The 7,377-nt window shown below is 38.2% G+C and overlaps 1 protein-coding gene across 5 annotated transcripts in view; it reads left to right on the forward strand.

The window, feature by feature from the left end:
• Foxj3 (forkhead box J3) overlaps positions 1–7,377 on the forward strand; it is a 91,049-nt gene that overhangs the window by 5,143 nt on the left and 78,529 nt on the right. Inside the window, exon 1 of one of the 5 annotated variants that reach the window (XM_031378477.1) lies at positions 4,991–5,009. The exons of the other annotated variants lie outside the window; for them this stretch is intronic. The gene's annotated coding sequence lies outside the window, so the exon portion shown is untranslated. Of the gene's footprint in view, positions 1–4,990; positions 5,010–7,377 lie in introns of those variants that run through there. 5 annotated transcript variants of the gene reach the window in all.

A 7,377-nucleotide genomic window follows, 5' to 3' on the forward strand; every position in this document is an offset into this window, starting at 1 on the left:
TGTCCTGTAGACCCCCTCATACTCACAGTACTCTTCACTGTGGTATGTTCTGTCCTGTAGATTCCCTCCTTGACACTATTCAGAAACTTCAGCTTGAGACCCAGAACTCAATCATACCTCTCTCTGCAGTCTTTTTAACTCAGCTTTTGTTTTCAGTCCCAGAGGGGGATACTCTACCTCTTCTTCCTCAAAACTCAGGAAAACATCACAGTAGCACTTCATAATAACTTTTAAAAAAATTTAACCATCAGAGTTGGCATAACTGTGTTTCAGTGTACAAACAGAATCAAAGTACAGTGTTTTGGCTAAAGAGATTGACTTATACTGAAATTGGGAAAGGCATCCGCTGTACAGGATTTTTGATTTAATAGAATTTGTTATAACCAGATCAGCAAAGCATTATTACTGTGGGCCATCTGTTGGGTTATGGAAATAGCTTTGTTGCAAGGAACCAGATGTTGTACTTATATTTATAACAATGCCACTCTACTTATTTTAAGTAACCTTTTGTTGATAGTACCTTTAGCTGCTGTTCTGTTTGATATATGAGAATTGCATACATTTTCAAACTGGTGAGTCCTCTTGTACAATCAGGTCAAGACAAATGACTCATGGTGCCAAACTTCAATACTACAATAAGATAAGAACTTTTACTCTGCCGGGCAGTGGTGGCACATGCCTTTAATCCCAGTGCTTGGGAGACAGAGGCAGGCAGATTTCTGAATTCGAGGCCAGCCTGGTCTACAGAGAGAGTTCCAGGATAGCCAGGGCTATAAAAAAAAAAAATAATTTTTACTCTGATACCCTTTTTAGACCCAGTTTCTAATACTTTGTAGGTGATTTCAGTTGCTTTAAGAATTTTACAATAAATCTTATATGATTTTATTTTGGTGTGGTTGGATCTGTATTAACACCACACTGTCTTTATTTTCTGTCTTCAGTGAGTGAAGTACTCTATGACAGATTCAGAGTTAATGAAGAGGAACTTTTAGAATATAGTCTTAGCTGACAAATAGTTCAGAGATTAAGCATGCTTGCTGTGCATTTATGAGGACTAGGGTTTGGATTCTAGCACTCATGTAACAAGCCCAGTATGCTGCATATGCCTTTACTCCAACTTCAAGGGATCAACACCCTCTTCTGACCACACACCCACATAGAATGTATATGAATACAATAAGTCTAAAACAAGAAAGAGCTGGTGAGGTAGCTTGGTCAGTAAAGGTGTTTGCTGCCAAGCTTGAGGACTTGAATTTGGTCCCCAGAACACACATGCTGGAAGGAGAGAACTGACTTCCACAAAATGTTGTCTGACCATTGTGTAGGCATGCCTGTATTCTCCCCCACATACACACAATAATTAAATGTAATAGAATATAGTCCAAGAGAATTTTTAGAGTTATCACTAACTGCCTATGCTGTTTTCATTATTTTTAAGTCCTATGTAGTGGAGAGTCTTGAGCTCATTGAAGAGTTGGCCATCATTTCTTGATGACTGTGTCTAAAGGAGACTTCTTACTTAGTCAGCTGACTTTCAGTCAAAATTTTCACCTGGGAGTACAAAGCTAAGAGCTGCAACTGAATTCTTTCCAGCCAGTAAGAGTCCTGCTTAGTGGAATAGGATCAATTAGAATTAAAGTTTAGTGTCAGTGTATACATAGTAAAAACCACAGAGATTAGAATCTACTTTTGCCTAATGCTGAGATCTGACCATACTTTTAAACTACCAATAGATCTTAGTTTCTACTGTTAGCTGTGAGATTTGTGAGAGAAATGCACTAGGGGGTAAGACTGCTGGCATTCGATAGCAGTGTCATATTTTGTTTGTTTAACAGAGGTAAACTTTGGGAGGATATTATAGTATGATAGAAATAGATTATTGTTTACATTCTAGATTTTGGGTGATTATTATTAAAATAATTTATGAAGTTTCTGTTGCTTGGTTTTTAGGACTTTTGGGAATGAGTTATAGTCACAGCAGTTAACATATAATAATCAAGGGTAGGTTGATTCTTTGAATAAAGGTAGGGCATAATGTTGTAGGGAGTGGTGTTTCTGCTATTTTCCTTGGATATATGAATCTATAATACTTCACACAGGCTAGACAGGTAAGGAATGAAATAGATTGATGGTTTTATCTTACGTATAAATGGCTAGCAAACACCATCAGAAATACTTGATATGTCAGTTAGAACACGTGTACTTTTGAAATATTTCCATCTTACATTTGGATGATGTTTGATGTTGGATTGGGACTTATAACAGCCCTGTAATACAGGTAAGGTAGCCCATGAACTCAATTGACAAGTGTCACTTAATTACTATTAGTAGGGCTGACTCTGGAGCCCATTTTTTGTATTCTTTTTTTAAAGTAGAAAACTGATGCACTTATGGTGAGGAACAGACTTTAGGTTTTTGACATGGAAGTGAAAGGCCAAATGATCAGTCCTTTTGTGTATCTATGATACTGTAAAGCTTCATGTAAAATTAGCAGGTACAATTTCTTATTAGATTAGGTCCATTTTTAGTCATTGGAAGCATTCTTACTTGAGTCTCCATTTCTGCTGTTAGTATTCTGGAGGTGAGATAGGAAGAATCAGAATGGGAATTTAAGGATTCCTAAGGTAGTAGTTAGCTCTCCCACCCTTTCTCTCAGAATGGAAGTATATACTAATAAATTTTAGAGAAATTATACATACATACACTCTAATGCAGGTATCTGTCTGGGTTAGTGTACAGGAAGTTTTACTGAATAGAAATTAAAACAACAACAAAAAACAGACTGGGAGAAAAGCATGACAGTGGGTAATTTCAGGCGTCTTTTTATGAACCTTTCCATACAGTGAACATGTTTCATTCAGAAAATTTGATTTTTATGGTTCACATAATGAATTGGAAAGTAACTTTTTTTGAAGAGCAGTTTAAGTACTTGGTGCTGTTGAAGTATTTGCTAAGAAGTTATATAGACAAATTGGTTTGACAAATGACTTGATTATGGGTCAAGTTGTGAGTGTATTAGGTGATTTAAGGTTTTCTTTGCATTAGAATTTGCTCATTTCAAGAAATTTTTTTCCTCAGAATCAAACTAAAAATCCTAGGTTTACTTAGAGTAGTTATTTCTTAGCTAAGTTACCTGAAATGGTAGTCTAGTTTGAAATGAAAATGAGACCTAAGGATTTACTTACCTGCTTTCATTCTCTAGCAGATTTTTAATAAGAAAACCAAAGTCATTAATGTTTGTTTAAGGTAATGTTTTTAACCCAGGAACATTGAATTAATTTCTCTTATTTGATTGATCATTTATTTTTTATCTGTTTATGTCCTGACAAGTGAAAAGCAGGGTCCATGCCAGCAAAGACCACACAGATGCTTAGTTTGAGAGATACCACAGAGCTGTCCTTCCAGTAATAGTGGTGCCTCTGATGACTAGTTTTTACTTGGAAAAACAGGGATTAGCATGTTTCCTTGAAGAACTTAATGCATTCAGGGGTGTGAAAGAATGGCCTTATGAAGAGCTGATGGCTTCATGGTTATTTATTTACAATAAAATGCTGAGAATCACTGATGCAAAGCATATCCTTGAACCTATGAGGTGACTCAGTGGATAAAGACAATTTTCTCCAAACTCGGCAACCTGAGTTTGATCCCCAGGACCCACATGGAGTGGAAAGTAGGAGAGAGCTAATTCTTGAAAATTGCCCTCTGACCTTTTCAAGCATACACCCCTCACACAATGATGAATGTAAAAACCCCAAGATTGCCCTTAAGGAGCAGTTCTTCACCACCCCTCCCTGTTTTTAAGACAAGATCTTGCTATAGCCCACAACCCATAATCCTTCTGCTTGAGTAACACAAGTGCTTACACTATGGTATGTGCTTCAAGGCTTGATTGTCTAAGGAATATTTGTTACTGAGGTAGATACTTAGGCATTCTGGTTTAGAGGAGGTTACCAGGTTTGCATTGGTACCATGATTTAAGCAATTGTACTCTAGTAGAGGCAGGATGCAGGTGGTAAGATCCTGCTTTGGAAGCCACACTGTACCCTTCCACCCCACTCCACCCCACCCCCTAAAGATCCTTACATTTTCTCTTAAGGATGGAGACAGTATCTTTCTGTTTTTATCCTTTCTGCAGTTCTGTTACCTAATGAAAGGGGATGTGTTCTGAGAAATGTTGGATGACTGTCACTGGGGACAATCAGTGTGCTCATGTAAACATTGATGGCTGTGATGTTACTGATGATATAATCTGATGGGACCACCATTGGGTATATAAGAAATGTTAAATGGCAAGTTACTTACTGTGCAGAAAGTGTTGTAGGGATTTTTACATATTCAGGAAAGTGGTACATAAAAAGGCATTTTGTATTTCATCTTAATTTTTTTTAAAGATTTATTTATTTATTATGTGTAAGTACACTGTAGCTGTCTTCAGATACCCCAGAAGAGAGCGTCAGATCTCATTATAGATGGTTGTGAGCCACCATGTGGTTGCTAGGATTTGAACTCGGGACCTTTGGAAGAGCAGTCAGTGCTTTTAACCACTGAGCCATCTCTCCAGCCCCCCTTAATTTTTGTTTTGTTTTTTTGAGATAGGGTTTCTCTGTGTAGCCCTAGATGTCCTGGAACTCTGTAGACCAGGCTGACCTTAAACTAAACTCACAAAGATTCACCTGCCTCTGCTTCCTGAGTGCTGGGATTAAAGGCTTGAGCCATCATCGCCTGGCAGCTAATTTTAAGAATGTTAATATTGCTAAAAATAGTGTGTATCAAGTTACCTTTCTCCTAGTATGATGAGATAAGTAAATTGTACTTCCTAGAATATTGATTTAGTCATTCATTCCATTGAACTTTGCTACTAGAACACTTAAGGTATGGGCATTTAGCTTCTCTTCCCAGGCCTGTCATCAGTGGGAGTTGAAAGGTAGCCAATATGGCATGGTACTGAGCGTTGTAATCCCAGCACTCAGGAAGGGAGACAGAGGCAGAATGCTTGCTGTGGACTTGAGGTCAGCCTGTTGTATACATAGTGAGTTAAATAGCAGTAGGGATGCCAGGTTTAAGACCGTGTCTGAAAAGGAAGAAGGGTAGGTAGCCTGTGTGTCTTATGTAGGCACTAAATGAAGCAAAATGTCCTACTAACCAATCTTTTTCCTCTGTGGAACAGTAGAGCCTGTAGCCTCTTTTTTCCACAAGTTAACTCTTAAAGTATTTAAAAATTATTATTTTAATGGACAATTTGAGTGCTGTGTATATAAGGAATTGTCAAATGGCAGTTAAAAGGCAGTTTGTTCCCAGTGGCAGGTGTAGCTAAAGAGCCATGAATTTACCAGAAAGTAATGGTTTTGCTTCTACTGATGAAGGAAGCTTCATACAACAACAGTATTTGGAATGGGATGAGCTATTTTAGGCTGAAAGACTAATCAGAAACTTAAGAGATGAGGCGTAATGGAGTTAGAGGGAAAGAAGGTTCCCAGACTATAGACCAGGATAGTAAAATGTTCATTGTTGTTTCTTTAGGACTTGAAGCTTGGCAAGTGATCGTGGGAAATCAAAAATTGTCACCTTTTCATGTACATTCACAAAGTAGTTAAGATTATTGTGTTTCTTTTGGAGTGAAAAAAAAAAAACCAGTGTTTTTCTCACTTTTTGGAATACTCATTAACAGCCAGGAAAGCCTCAGGAAAATAATATTCTCAGTCTGTGTACTAGAATTGAGCTGAGAAGCTGGAAAATGTTTTCTTCTTCAGGCTAAATAGACCTAGCTTCTTTTTTACATTTGACATGGTTTCCTTTGTATTTTTCATGGAGAAAGGGTCTTACTGCTACACAGGCCTGGCTGCCCTGAAACTTGGGATGTAGACTGTGCTGACCTCAAACTCATAAAGATCACTTTGCCCTCCCTCCTAGTGCTCCACCACAACTATGGACTTTTGGTTTCTAAATTCTTCACTAGTATTATGAATCTTTTCCTTTGGGCATTCAGCTTTGTAAATGCTCTTAATATGCCCTGCTTAAACAGCACAGTGCTTCAGTGTGAGCTGAGTGAAGAGTTTAAGAGGCTGTTGCCCTTCTTTGTATACTAGCTTTCTAATGAAGCTTGAGACTGTATTCACTTCTTTTTAGCTGAGGCACTACCCTGGTTCATGTTCAGCTCCTGTATTGATTTACAAGAATTTCTTCGAGTTGATTCAGAGAGAATTCTTAATAGAGCTATCAAATGAGTGCCCATTTTGTTTTCTGATTACAATATGCCATTTTCTCAGAGGTACAATTTGTTTTTTGCTTCCTGAAATTTAAGAAAAGAAAGACAATTGTACAAATACTGGAGTTGAATAAATAGTATCCAAAGACTTCATTCTATCTGCTCTATTGAGTATGTGCAGAAGTATATAAAATATAAGTGGGGCCTGGTGGTGTGGGCCTGTAGTTCCAGCTGCTTGGGAGGCTAAGGCAACAGAATTGCAGACTTAACTTGCTTGGGCTACTGAATAAGTTCAAGTCCAGCCTGGGCAATTTAGTGAGACCCTGTGTCAACATAAGTAATAAGAGGCCTTAGGCATAGAGTTTAGTGAAAGAATGCTTATCGGACATGTGGGTTCTTGGGTTTGATCACAAGATGATCAGTGAATTCCTGTGTATGAATGGAGGACCAGGGTTTGACATTGAGTCTTCCTTAGTCAGTCTCCTTACCCATTAAGGCACTGTCTGTCTTTCAGTTGAACCCAGCATTCTCTCATAGGTTTGCTTGTTGGAATCCTGTCTTCTCCTTGTACGCACTGAAGTCACAGCTGGGGAGCTGCCTGGGTTCTGTGGATTCAGACCAGTCCTCATGATTGCACAGCAAGTGCTTTAACTACTTAGCTATTTCTCTAGGTATCTCTCATCCTTCCCTCAAATTTAAATTGACAGTATTCCATGGATGTCATTTGATTTCTAGTACATAGTCAAATTCCTCATTATTTTAAAATTCCTTTTATGGTTGGCTTTTAATTGAGTCAAGATTCAGGCAAAGTCCATACATTGCATTTAGTCATGTTGTTATTTTATTTTTTTCAATTTTATCCAAACCATAGATTCCTTGTGCCCCCTTTGTGTTTTGAGGTGGGATTTTCACTATATATAGCCCAGGTTTCCAGGCAGCCTGTGATGGTTAGCATTATTTGTCAACTTAACAGAATCTAGAATTAGTTGGCAAGAAGATGGCCTCTGTGTATGCCTGTATGTGGAGATTTATCTTGATGCTATTATTTGGGTGGCCCTGGGAGTTTGGAACTGGTAAAAAAAAAAAGTAGGCACTTACTCATGATCTCCGCTTTCTGATTGTGGATGCCATGTGACCAGGTGCTTCAGGCTTGCTGTCACTCTGACCCCTCC

This window comes from Mastomys coucha, unplaced genomic scaffold (genome assembly GCF_008632895.1).
Source record: "Mastomys coucha isolate ucsf_1 unplaced genomic scaffold, UCSF_Mcou_1 pScaffold18, whole genome shotgun sequence".
NCBI lineage: Eukaryota > Metazoa > Chordata > Mammalia > Rodentia > Muridae > Mastomys > Mastomys coucha.